We start from the raw sequence: 14251 nt of genomic DNA, 5'->3' as shown, positions 1-14251 counted from the left end.
AAGAAAGTCTTACTTAGCTGATACTGTTGCCAAATAGCTTTGTTCTCTCTGGGCCCAACAGATAAACCCTCTGAAACTCTATACTTTTTGGAAGCTCAGCACCAAAATGAGCCTATGCACTAACTAAACCTGCCTACTGCGGCCTCAGTTATATGGAACGTAGACTCATCCAAGCCCACGGATTGAGTTCTGCATCTGCTCCCACTCCACACAAGCACACACACACACACACACACACACACACACCAGCTTGTCCCCATGGTAGGTAGCAAAAGAGCTTGAGGCCAGCTCTCTCTCCTGTGTGTCCACATCTGACTGGAGGACACTCATGCATCTTTTGCCCCTGACCCATTGGCTGTGTTCAGGAAGGTGGAGTCATTTCTCTTTCATGCTGGAGTCCCCTAGGTGGAGTGACTCATCAATTCACAACTCATCCACAACTCTTAGGTGCATGCATCAAGCTTTCTGAGTGGTCTAGTGGAAGCCCCCTTCACTTGGCTTGAAGTGAGGGACAGGTACCCCCAACCCACCTCCTTAGCGAGGGACTCACAGGCCTTCAACAGCTCTTCAAAAACAATCTCCCTCACTGAAAATAGACTTACCTATGATCCAGCAATCCCACTCCTGGGCATATATGTGGAGGAAACTCTAATTCCAAAAAATACATGCACCCCAGTGTTCCTAGCAGCACTATGTACAATAGCCAAGACATGGAAACCCCCTAAATGCCCATGGACAGATGACTATATAAAGAAGTTGTGGTGTATTTATACAATGGAATACTACTCAGCCATAAAAAATAAAATAATGCCCAATGCATTAACATGGATGGACGTGGAGATCATCATACTAAGTGAAGTAAGCCAGAAAGAAAGAAAAATGCTATATAATATCACTTACATGTGGTATCTTAAAAAAGGATTCAAATGAACTTATTTACAAAACAGAGACAGACTCACAGATATAGAAAACAATTTTATGGTTACCAGAGGGGAAAGCAGATGGGGAGGGATAAATTGGGAGTTCAGGATTTGTAGATACTAACTTACTACATATACAACTATATATAAAATAGATGAATAACAAGTCCTACTACATAGCACAGGGGATGATATTAAATACCTTGTAATGGTCTATAATGGGAAATGAAAAGATTTTATATATATATATATATATATATATATATATCACTATGCTATACACCAGAAATTAACACAACATTGTAAACTGACTATACTTCAATAAAAAGAAAAATCTGCCTCACATAATTCTCTCTCCTGTTTGCTCCTGGCCATTTTAAATTCCACTTGGAAGGGAAGACTTTTAAAATTAATAAGACTGGTTCTCAGATATTTATTTTGAAGTTCTTCAGTGTTGATTTCTGATATCTTCTGAATCTTATCCTCATTAGTCGAAACTTCCAATATACTAATCTTCAATTTTACCTAACTCCACCAGGGTGTCATTTTCAGGATTATTTCTGAGAGATGCATTTCCCTGAATAAAGCATGTAAAAATCCCAAGATCACTTCTCTAGAAAAAAATGCCAGGACCATATAAAACACTGCAACTGGCCTGGGTTCCCAGTTTAAGCTCAACTGCAGCAAAATTCTAGAGAGATGCCAGCACTGGCAGACACGTGGGTCACTCCACGGCTTCCAGTAGGCTAGCCCCACCGTGGATGAAACGCTGCTACGTCACCTCTTGCCCGTTACATCCTGCAGTGTGACTGGTTACTGCCATTTTCCCATTAGACCGAGAAGTCCAGAGAATGCGCCTGTATCCTGTTCATCTCGACATCTCCAAATACTAGCAAAGATTCATCACACAGAAGGCACTCAATAAATGCTAAGTGAGTAGAATAAAAATACTTTTTTTCTTTCCAAACTCACCTCTGAGCAGTCCCCTTGTGAGGCCACAGTGAGGGGGAAATGACCGACAGAGCAGCTTAAAGGCCTATCTGTGAATGTCAAAGCATTAAGGAAAAGGTAGAGAGTTGTTGGAATCGGAGGAATCCGTCTTTCCTGTCCTCCAAAATCATCCAGTGAGGCACGGTACCAACAAAGAAGGATGCCCCACCCCTCTTACATTTTATTGCACATACCCAGTTGCACCCCTGGAAGACATTTGTTACATGAGTTGGCCAGAGATCTGTCAGAGGCATAGATTTCTTGTTTGCTGACTGTCTATTCTTTTCTTTTCTTTTTTTTTTTTTAAGAGTGCTTCCTTCGTGCTACTCCACGTAGGTCCACGTAGGTTGTTAGGCTTTGCAAAGACAAGACAAAACAAGTAGAGTAAGAGAGGGCTATAGCTCTCCTCCTATGAGAGGAAGCCACAGACGGGAGGTTTTAAGAAACTCCAGAAAGTGACATCTACACCTGTTAAGTGCAGGTTTTCTCCTGAGAATCAGATTGCTTCACTGCTCTCTTCGCTGAGTCCTCCGCTTGCTCTCTGCTCTCACAGCGTTTTGTTCATCCCTCGAGCAAAGCATTTGTCTTGCTCTGTGATAGGTAGTTCACGAATGTCTGTCCCTTTGAGACTCGGAGCTTTCGGGAGGAAGGAGCTTTATCTTATTTGTCTCAGGAAGCTGAGTACTTAAAACACGTAATTTTTGTTAAAAGGGTAGTCGTTAATGTTTGTTGGATGGGTGGATGGATTTCTCTCTTGCATATTTGCTGTGTGGAAATTAGAACCACATGGCGTCTCTGGCTTCCCTCAAAGCCAGGCAGTGATCAGGAAGGATCTGGAAATAATATCGTTCTCCGTCAACAGCAACAGCAATATCTCACACTGGCACAATGTTTTGAAATGTACCATGTGTACAGGTGAGTAATTTTTATAATGAATTTTCTTTATGATTAGGATGTAAAATATGAATGAGAATACTTATGCACATGATAAAGCATCTTTTACTTTCTGATAAAAAAATTATTAAATTTCCTACTTAAAACTTGTATTTAGATAAATTGACTAAACAGATTCTGAGTATCTGTGAGTATCTGTTATTTTGTGGCCAAGCATCCAATTGTGTCTTTAGATGACCATCTTCTGGTTGTTCTCTGGGAAGCCACGCACCATCAGTCTCAGGCCATGTGTCTTAGGCGAGGAACCCCATCAGCCATGCCAATCACAACGTTTATTTTCCCTGGCCCTAAAGATAGATTCAAGGATGGCGACCTGATCCAATCAGAGCCAAAGTGTTACCATCAGACTTTTGCTTAGACTTCTCAGAGTCTAGCTCATTCTGCTGAACTTGAACCTGAGAGAACCTAAAATCTGGTTCCTGAGCAACCACCTTGCTACAATGAGGAAGGAGTACTTGTCTGATAATAATTCTGACAATGGAAGAAAGAGGAAGTGGGTCATGGGAGACATCATTTGAGTCTCTGAATAAAGGTGTATGTTAAGTCAACTCTACTCCCAGATGTGATTATATATTTTTATCTATATTATATATAGATTAAAATATATGTATTTACACACGCACAGTGTAAAAATATCATCTGACCCATTTAGCTTAAGGAAAAATAAAAATTTGTCATGTGCCCATATGTAAATAATTGGGTGGTTCTAACCGATGCATCGATCTTATTAGAAGATAGATCCTAGCAGAGGCTGATTTTCGCAGCTCCATTTGCACAGATGGACAAGACGGACAGGAGCATTTTGACAAGCCTGTTCATAGCTCAGCTCTCCCACAGATAAGCGCACACATCTACTCATCCAGGTACCGCGCCAGACCCTTGAAGGACACAGCTCATACCCTCTCCGCAAGGTGCTCACACTTTTAATAGGGGTTAGATTTCTAAACAACCAACTGTAAAATATATGAATGAACTCAATGGGAGGATAGTGTGGTGAGAGCTTAAAAGAAAAAGCGATCACTTCTGATTTGCAAATAGTCTTCCTAATTTATCGTCACAAAAATGAGTTAGTGGAGTAAGTGGATAGATGGGTAGGAAGGTTGTATGTTATATTTTTTCCCATCCTGGCTGTATATTAGATTCATCAGGGAGCTATTACATAAACCTGATACTGAGACCCACCCTCCCCCACACCCCAGCTCCAAAGCAATTACAATAGACTTTCTGGGAGGCAGGTCCCAGGCATTAGTATTTTCTAAAAGCTTCAGAGGTGAGTCTAATGTGCAGACACGTTTGCCATTCACTTTTCCATAAGAATAATGCTCAGCCATCTTACGCAGCCAAATCTCCATGGGGGCGCTGATAAAGAGCACAAATGCCACAGCTCTGTCCTCAGCTATTCTGAATCACTTGGTCTAGGGTGGGGTCCGGGTGTCAGCAAGTTTAAAAGCTTTCGAGATGACACTACTGTGAAGCCAAGGTTGAAAACCACTGGTCTGCAGGAAACCTGCTGTTTTGGAGAGGCCGGCAAGCACTGAGCATCATGCAAAGGGCACGTCTGTGCCCGGTTTCCTCTGCTCTTCGGAAAAGTAAGAGCCTCATTTTACAGATAAGGCCCTTCTGAAAGGCAGAAAGTCTTGTGACCTTACAGGTGACCCATATAAGTGACAGAGCTGGAATTTGAACCTAGTTTTGACTCCAAAGTCCATATTCTTTTTTATGACAACATTCATTCATTCACTCATTCATTCATTGTCACTTGGTCTGTTATTCTTCCAGTAAATGTTTAGAGAATGTGTGTGGCTTAGCTCCTGGAACACGAAGTGTCTCCAGAAATGAATAGTGACCATGAGAGGTCAGCGGACCTCCCTAGGATCACAACCATGTGGACCTGTGTGTAGAGAACAAAGATCTCTCTAGAATAAGCCAGCTTTAAGCCATCCCAGTACCTCAGGCTGCAAATCTTTGTTCTGGGCACAGCACAGTCCCTGAGACTTCACAGAAGGGCCTGCCATGTAAATCATGCTGTGAGAAGTCAACTCTGGCCCTGTAACCTACAAGGCAAGCTACATGCAAATGACAGGCTCCCATTCTAGTCAAATGACTAGGGGGCAGGGGCGGGTAGGGTTTCCTACTGGGGAGGGAGTGTCTGGGAGAGACAGCAGGGCAGATGCAATCTTGGTGTGAGAAGCGAGACTTCCCTCCTGGGCACAGTGACAGGAGTGTCTTTGTCATCCCTAGTCCCAAGAACAACTCACCCTTTGGGATCAAATCTGCCAGCAGTTCCTGCCTGAAGGACTGGAGGAGCCTGTCATCTCAGCAGACCAAGGGAGGCATCCAGAGCCCGAGGCAGTGCAGTCAGTGAAGGGGAAGAGAACAGCCACCTCGCCTGCCCTTCACCTCGACAACCTCCTGTTGCAGGTGCCTCTCCGCCACTTCAGAGAGGCATGCCATCCCACCATCTGCCCTCAGAATGTTAAAATCCGGGAAATTCTACATTCATCTTGCTTTGTCCACATGCCGGATCCTTTGCCCAGCTTGGAGCAATTTGGTTCCAACCTACATTTTCAGCTTCATCACTTGCCACGACCTGCAGCTAATGACTTTTTACCTCTGGGCCTTCTCCCACGTAGTTCCCTCTGCCCGGGCTTCTCCCTTCACTTCCTTCTCTCGGAAGACTCCTACACGGTTGTCGGCTCTGCAAGGAAGACTTCCCACCATTGTAAGGAACAGAGTCACTTTTTTAAAATTGTCTATAAAAAAACATTCTCTACTCTTTTTTACTTCTGTGATTTGATTACTATTGCACTCATCTCGGGGGCTTAGGATTAAATCATCTTTCCGTACTGTTTGTAGGGCCCCTTCCTCGGGGATTAATGAACTTAATGAATACCCATCACATGCAAGGTGCTCAGAGCAGCAGAATGACTAACATCTGGTCTCAGGGTTTCTAGGTCAGCCTAATTTCCACAACCAGCGGTGATCCAGAAGTTGCCTTAGGTGTGGGAGGGAGCAGAGAAAGAGGAAGGCTCTCCTCTTTTTAACCAGAGCAGGGATGCTTTCATTTACCATATACTGTAGGATTTTAAAACAAGTCTCCTGCCAAAAGCAGTTTGAAAGCCACTTCCCAACAACATCGTCCCTTCTCTGATACTACAGCCCATCAGCCAACTCCATCCCATGAGCCAAACCCAGACCACCACTTGTTTTTGTATGATGTGTGAGCCAAGAATGGTTTTTGCATTTGCATTTGCTAAAAGTAAAAAAAAAAAAAAAAAATCGAAAGAAAAATAATATTTTGTTACACAAGAAAATCAGATGAAATTCAAATCTCGGTGTCCATAGGTAAAGTTAGAACAAGCCACGCCTTCATTTAAGACTTGTCTACAGCCGCTCTTGTGTGACAATGGCAGAGCTGAGTAGCTGTGATGGACCGTTTGGTCACAAGCCTAAAATACTTAGAATCTGGCCCTTTGCGGGAATGTCTGCCCAGCCTTGCACATCCAAGTGCCTGATACACACCTTCATCCTTCCTTCATGTCTTCCTTGTCTCTCTGGCCCTTTCTCCTTCCCAGCAAAACTTTATTATAGGTTTGTATTTAGAATCCAGTTAACTGGGACCCACAGGTCTACTTTTCGATGCTAGTGTATTTTGATTTTTGACTTGAGGACACGGTACTATAGTGTCAGCTTCCCAATTCAAACCACCTAAACTCTTATCTGCTTTTTTAATAGCAACCTATAGTCAGCGTAGCTGGAGGAACTTGAGTGAATGCCCCCACCGCTCTTAATACAAGCATCTGATAAGTGAAGACTCACTATTTTCCTGTCCATTTGGGCCATGAAAGTCTGGGCCACAGAAAAAGCAGAGCTGAAGTGCACAGACCACTCCACAGCCCCACAGCTACCCGAGGCCCTGGGCAGCTGGCTAGAAGGGCAGAGACAGGAGGAGGTGGAGCAGGAGAAGTTTTGTCCTCTCTGTTGCAGGTGTGGATCGCTAGAAGGGATTCAAGGCTAGAGGTCACCTGAGCCCAAGCATCAGCCAACAGCTCTTTTATGCATCAGGAGTAAGAGACAATCAGATGCATTTTAAAGGAGTCTGCTCTCACTGCTAACCAAAGGTATGCAAATTAAGACTATGTTATGATGTATTAAGACATCAATTTTACACCCACTGAAATCATTTTAGAGAAAATTTAACATCACAAAGCCCAGTGCTTGTATGACTAGAGGGGAAAAGGAACACAAATATATTGGAAAAATCATTTAGTTGTGCCTTTTGACCAAGGAGTTCTCCTGGCAAATCATGCCAAGGCACATATTAAAAAAGAAAAGGAAAAAGAAAAGAAAAAGAAAAAGAAAAAATCTGGCCAAAGAAATTTATTGCAGCATATTTGCAGTTTGCTATTTAATCAAAAAAAAATCCCCAAACTTTATATGCCTGATAAAATGTTTCGTTTAATTAAATTATGGTAAAAAAATCCAATGGAAATATCTTGCCATATTTAGAATGACCATGTTGCAATGTCAAATTTTCCTTTAAAAATAATATGAAAATAGGGAAAATAGAACATTTTATATATGCTGCAGTTAATGTAAAACTATGCATGCCTTTAACTAAAACTGGAAAATGAGGTTTCTAACAGTTCTTCTCTGTTAGGCATGGGGAGAATATGAGTGAATCTTTTCCTGTTTTAATTTTCACAAAAGCCTTTGTAATAAACTCTTTGTTTCACTTTTAACATTTTTATAAAGGAAGACAAGGAAAAAGAATAGTGAGGACTGACCTTTGTAACATTCTTTTAGAGACTCTGAGCAACATGGTTCTATTTGAGGAAGACTGGATCATAACCTCCTGGGGGTACCTCTCAAGCCTGCGATGCTCAGAATGGGATCCGGGTGGGAGGCAGGCTAGGCTCTACCCACGCGCTCTGGTAGTCATGGCATCAGCAGAGACGGATGCCCCTGATGGGAGGCAGTGACAGGGACCACTTGAGAAAGTGACTCAGCGGGGCCAGATGGTATTTATTCAAGAGCTCATTTATTTGGATCACCTAACATATGAAATAGCAGGGATTCTGACAAGGACACGCGGTACCTCATTTCCTTGAAGATGAAGAAGCTGCAGACATACTCTCTGTCCTCCAGAGAGAGACTGAGGAAGGCAGAGGGAGGCTCAGAGGTGGCCAAGCCATGAGCAGAGCCCAACTTCCATGGGATGACAAAGACAGAAGTGTGTCCTATGTTACGGGTTGAACTTGCATCCCCCACTAAAAGAAAAAGATATGTTGAAGTCGTAAGCCCTAGTACTTCAGAAGGTGACCTTCTTTGGAAATGGGATCACTGCAAATGCAATTTGTTAGAACGAGATGAGGTCATACCAGAATAGGCTGGGCCCTAATCCAGGATGGATGGTGCCTGTACAAAACGAGGAGAGCCCACACGGAGGCACACAGAGGGAGGGCCATGTGACGACAGAGGCAGAGTTGGAGGAATAGAGCCACAAGCCAAGGGATGCCAAAGCTGGCCAGTGTCACCAGGAGCTAGGAAGAGCTAAGGAAGGGGCCCCTAAGGTTTCAGAGGGAGCATGGCCCTGCTCACACCTTGATTTTAGACTTCCAGCCTCCAGAACTGGGAAACAAAATTCCTCTTGTTGTAAGCCACCCAGCTTGGGGAACTTCGTTATGGCGGCCCTGGCTAGAAGTCTATTAGACCCTAAAAACCCCTGTGGCTAGCTGAGTGGATCTGAGCCAGCTGCTTTTCCTTGATTATCCTTTGGATTGCTAGAACAGGTCACAGCTTGGGTCTTACTGATACAGAGAACAAGGAGAAATGACCTGGCTATTGGAGACCCAGTGTAGGCTTAAAGTGGGTTGGATGGAGTAGAAATGTGGGCTCTGAGCCAGGGACCTTCTCCCCACAGCATCCTGCAAGCATTTAACAGCAGAGGGCAGAGGAATGAAGTGGCTGGTGGGAAGAAGCAGAAGACGAGGGTGCCCGGGCACAAATCAGAAGTGTGTTGTGCACACTGTGTGGTGTGTACGGTGGCGCAGCATGTGGATCTGGGGTTCTAATCTCAGCTACACCACTGGCCTAGCTGTGATACTATGATAAGTTATTTTTTTTAATTGACAAATCATTTATGTACAATGTTGTGTTAGTTTCTGGTGTACAGCATAGTGATTCAGTTATACATATATATTCTTTTTCATAGTCTTTTCCATTATGGTTTATTACAAGATATTAAATACAGTTCCCTGTGCTATACAGTAGGGCTTTGTTGTTTCTCTATTTTATACACATATAGTAGTTTGTACCTGCTAATCCCAAACTTCATTTATCCCTTCCCCTTCTTCCCCCTTTAGTAACCATAAGTTTGTTTTCTACATCTGTGAGTCTGTTTCTGTTTTGTAAATAAGTTCATTTGTAGTATATTTTAGATTCCACATATAAGTGATATCATATGATGTTTGTCTTTCTCTGTCTGACTTACTTCACTTAGTATGCAAATCTCTAGATCCATCCATGTTGCTGCAAATGGCATTATTTCATTCTTTTTTTATGGCCAAGTAGTATTCCGCATATCTTCTTTATCCATTCACTACACACATATCTTCTTTATCCATTCACTACAATAAGTTATTTAACCTCTCTCAGCCTCGGTTACTTTATCCGTAAAATGGAACTAATAACAGTTCCTATCCCACAGGATTATTGGGAGGAGTAAGTGACTTAATACTTACAAAGAGCTTAGCGTGGTACCTAGCACACAGTAGGTACATAATGAACATCACCTGCACACTTCCATGTATACTATCACATTTAATCTCACTATTCCATGATGGAGGTTTTGTTAGGCTTATGAATAAAGATTTTGAGACTTGAAATTTAAAGAACATACCCAATGCCATAGACAAAATAAAGACACATGGCAACTAGAGATTCAGCTGAGGCTAGAAGAAGACAATGGAGGACAAAGCAGGAGTGTAAGATGTAAGTCAGGGACCTTCCAGGGAGTCAGTCACACTGTGCACTTGGTCACCAGTCTCCAGAGTCTGTTCTTCCTTCACTCCCTCATGGTACTGATGTCCTAAATTCTGTCTCCAGCCTGCTGCACAGCCTTCAGGAAGTTAGTTGCATTTCTTAATTAACACCAGAGTTCCTCCACCTCAGCACCACTGATATTTCAGACCAAGTAACTCTGTACATGGGTGGTTGTCCTGTACATGGTAAGGTAGTTAGTAGCATTCCTGAATTCTACACACCAGATGCCAGGAGCTCTCCTTCCCCAGTCATGATAATCATGAATGTCCCCAGACATTATCAAATGTTCCCTGGGAGGCAAAATTGTCCCCAGTTGAGAATTACTGACCTACACAATAAGATTGAAGTATCTGCAAAACGGTTTCATTGAGCCATTCTGAGGAGCAAATTTGATAAATACGTTTTTGTCTTTAAAAAGAAACAGAATGCACTTGCCAACATAAGCTATTGCAAGACAAATTTAATATTATTTATTGGTTGTTCCTTGCCAAGTTCAAAAACAAGAAGCATGAAACATGTCTTCCTTTCACAAATATCACAACCAAGGAAGGGAGGGAAGAAAGGAGGACGCCAAGGAGTGTTGTTGGGGTCAAAAGGCCCAGAAAGAAATCACCCTTAATTGAATCAATAAGAGGACTTTTTAAAGAAAATAGGATATGAGCCACTTACTGAAGGATGGGAACAATTTCTGAAGACTGAGATAAAATCTCCTAGAGAATGGAAATGTCCAAACACAGGACACAGTAGAAACCACATGAGGAACAAACAGGAGCTAAGCTGATTCAAATCTCCTAAAATAATTTGTGTTTTCCCTCTGCTTGGAAGGCCTTTCCCACTTTGATTCACAAACCAGACCTTCCTCCTTCCAGACTCAGCACAACGCCACCTCCTCCAGGAAGACTGCTCTGAACTCCCAGATTTGGCAAGATGCCGCTTCTCCTTGTTCCTTTGTGTCCCCAGTAGCTCCCATCAGTGCCTTTCGGGGGTTGCTACTGGCACTTAAGGGTGGGTCACTTCTTCATTGAGCAGGAAAATGAGCATGTCTGAGTCCCACTCCCTAAACATACTTCCCAATCATGACAGCCAAAAATCTTCATGCGTTTTTCCAGGTATCTCTAAGTGGGCAATACCACGCCCAGTTGAAACCCACATCTTAATACTTCTGTTTTTCCTGAGACCATGGATCTGTCTCCTCCTGTCAACAGCAGGCTCCTTCGGAATAGGAGCTGCTGATCTCACATCATCCCTGCAACACTACGACCTAGCCCAGCACCTAGTTTGCAGCTGCCTGTTGGTTAATATTTGCTGGTCTAATTAAAGCAGAAGGTTCATCGAGGGAAAAACTGGACACTCAGAATTGAAAGATAAATTGGGGCCAGACAGTAAGGGACTCTTCATATGCTGAGGAACGTGCGCTTTCTTCTATTAGGTGAAATCATGTGAAATTGTCATTTTTGTAAGTCAAAAGTGGCCAATTACAATGAATATATGTATCTTCATGTATAACTGAAAAATTGTGCTCTACACCACAATTTGACGCAACATTGTAAAATGACTATAACTCAACAGAAAAAAATGTTAAAAAAAAAAAAAGTGGCCAATTAAAAGAGGAGGGTATAGCTCAAGTCGTAGAGTGCATGCTTAGCATGCACGAGATCCTGGGTTCAATCCCCAGTACCACCTCTAAAAATAAATAAACCTAATTACCTCCTCCTCCCAAAATAAAATAATTAAAATAATACAATAGTAAAATATTTTTTTAAGCGGCCAATTATCAGCAATTTCACATGGTTCATCCTAATATAAGGCAGTATTTACTTACTTTTCTCTTTTTTCCCCTTTTTTACTGAAATATAGTTGATTGACAACATTGTGTTAGTTTCAAGTGGATAGCAAAGTGATTTGGTTGTGTGTATGTATGTGTGTGTGTGTGTGTGTATATATAACTTTATCTTTAAATTGAGATACTTTTTGTAGCTTAAAAACCTAACTTTGGTCTCATCATCTTAAACACTAATTGGAGGTACTGAATTTTCTTCTTTCAAAAAAACATTCAGGCAATTGATTCTTCATAGCTAACAGTCATCCACATACCACATAACATTATGTCACGTGCCACAAATGGACACAGATCCTCCTGTCGGAAACTGCTCCAAACAACTGGATGGATCCACTGTAGACTGAGGAGGTGGTGACCCTGTGGCAGTGAAGCTGGCAGGGGGAGGTGTTAAAAAAATAGGAACAAGGTAGGAAAGGCAGGGAGAGAACCACGGAGAACAAGAATGAAATGGGGAGGGGGGGAAGGAGTTAAAAATAGGAATAAGGTAGGAAGAGACAGGAGAGGAAAAGAAAAGAAACGGCAGAACAAGCAGGAGGAGACGATGCTACGGCTCAGGTCAGTTCCTCACTTTGGCTCCCAGTCCCACTCGGTTGCGGCAGCAGTCAGTTCAGAGCCTGATCATCGTGGCTGAGGGCGCTAGCACCCGCCTATTTTTAGATGAAATTAATCATTTTCTTGTGTTATTTTTGGTTCAGATGATGGCTGGAGTACACAGCCGCTTCTTCATGAGCTGCCAGCAAGAATGTAAACAAGGTTGGATCTCCGCCTGGCACGTTCTAAATTCAGCTCTGCCATCCTGGAGCCCAGTTCCCCGAGAAAGCTGAGTCTCCCGCAGCCGTGGGGGGCACTTCCGGGGGGCGGGGGCTCACCTGGTCGTGATGCAGAACAGATCAACAGGAGTGAACAGGGAACGACAAGCACTCTGCAGTATCACTTACACATGCAAACTAAAAATAAAAACAAACAAGTGAACATTACAAAACTGAAACAGACTCACAGACACAGAGAATGAACTCGTCATGGCCAGTGGGGAGAGGGAAGGGCAGAGAGTGAAACACAGCCATCATTTTGTAATAACTTTAAACAGAGTATAATCTATAAAAATATTGAGTCCTTACGGTGTACAACTGAAACTAATATAATATTGCAAATCAACTACATTCCAATTTTTAGAGAATTAAAAATTAAAATAAAATAATGAAACAACTTTGACCCAAATGCTTTCTTTGTTCCGTTTCTTCTCAGGTCAGGCACTATTAAAGTCAGCACTGCTGACTGGGACTGGGTCGTTCTTCGTCGCGGAGAGGGCCGCCCTGTGCATCATCAAATACTTCACGGCATCTCTGGCCTCTACTTGCTAGAGGCTCATAGCACTCCCCCACCTCAAAATGTCTCCAGACATGGCCAAATGTCCCCTGAGGACAAAATCACCCCCAGTTGAGAATCAGTGGTTTAAATCAAAAAATTGAAGTCATAATAGTATCACTCAAATTATGGTGGCACAGAGTCCTAACCACTTTATTGCCGGAAACTAGAATTCCCAAGCTGCCTCGTATGTGTGGAAGAGCAGAAAGCTCTTAATCTTGCCTTTTGGTGGCCACTGATGGCCCATGAGAAACAGCTACATCCCCAGGCTCAGGCTCCAGGCCACCACGCTGGCCGCTGACGCGACCCCACCCTGGCCTTGGGGGATGGCACTGTCCTCTCCTCACCTACTTCATCTCAAGCCTGCACGATGCCCCCTCTTGAGCACCACACAGTAGGTCAGAGAAGCCAATGTGACTGTTTACTCAAAGACACTCGCAGGAAATTGTAATAATAGGGTAACCGACAACTTGTGCTTTGACCCTCCCTGGCCGGTGCTGGCAACTCCTCAGACATTCCAGCCACGTTCCCCTTCAGAACGGGGCACCAACTTAAGTTTTTTTTTTTAATCAAAAAGTGACTCTTATTTTCCCAACTCTGGATTGGGAGGAAGAAGATCTTTTTTTCTTGTCTATGTTAGGCTACAGTGAAATGAGAGCTTAACATCAGAACTAAGGTGGCGGGCTGTCCAAGGCCTCCCTGTGCCCCAGGCAGCTTCTCTTGGAACTCCTCTTACAGGACCCTGGATGGGCTGTAGGGCCCACACTGACCCCTGTCCTCGGGAGACAAACCCACACACACCTAGACCGAGTTAGGAGTTTCTGCTTTCCCAGGCCAGTTGGCACTGCTGATTTCCATCATCTCCATCCAGGTGTGAACATGGGGAAGGGCTCCAGAGAGAGACAGGCTGATTATCCCTCTGATGCTCGTCCAGTGTTGCATCTTGGGGTTATTGTCTCCTCTCAGCCGCAGCCTCCTGGTGGGTGGTGGCCTTTAGACAGAATTTCCTAATCCGAATCCAAATGTCTGATGCTGATAGCAGCCTTAAAGGAAGCCTAAAAGGAAGGCCAGATTGGGTTATCCCAATAGGTGCCTCAGGAAGAAGAGTGGCCATCACAGATTCAAGGCAATCCCTACA

At 43.3% G+C, this 14251-nt stretch overlaps 1 long non-coding RNA gene across 3 annotated transcripts; it reads left to right on the top strand.

Annotated features, from left to right (window-relative positions):
- Positions 1-1696: 1696 nt before the first annotated feature.
- LOC116659840 lies at positions 1697-12798 on the top strand. Of its 3 annotated transcripts, none has more exons than XR_004315202.1 (3): positions 1697-2825; positions 5106-6985; positions 12444-12798. It is a non-coding gene; the product is annotated as an uncharacterized LOC116659840 (long non-coding RNA). The 3 variants fall into 3 exon arrangements; XR_004315203.1 differs by lacking the exon at positions 12444-12798 and having other exon boundaries at positions 1792-2825; positions 5106-5586; positions 6852-7228; XR_004315201.1 differs by lacking the exon at positions 12444-12798 and having other exon boundaries at positions 1796-2825; positions 5106-7228.
- Positions 12799-14251: the final 1453 nt, after the last annotated feature.

Source organism: Camelus ferus, chromosome 25 (assembly GCF_009834535.1).
Source record: "Camelus ferus isolate YT-003-E chromosome 25, BCGSAC_Cfer_1.0, whole genome shotgun sequence".
In the NCBI taxonomy this organism is placed as follows: domain Eukaryota; kingdom Metazoa; phylum Chordata; class Mammalia; order Artiodactyla; family Camelidae; genus Camelus; species Camelus ferus.
Note: the sequence above shows the minus strand (reverse complement) of the source record. Positions and strands in the feature narration are given on the sequence as shown.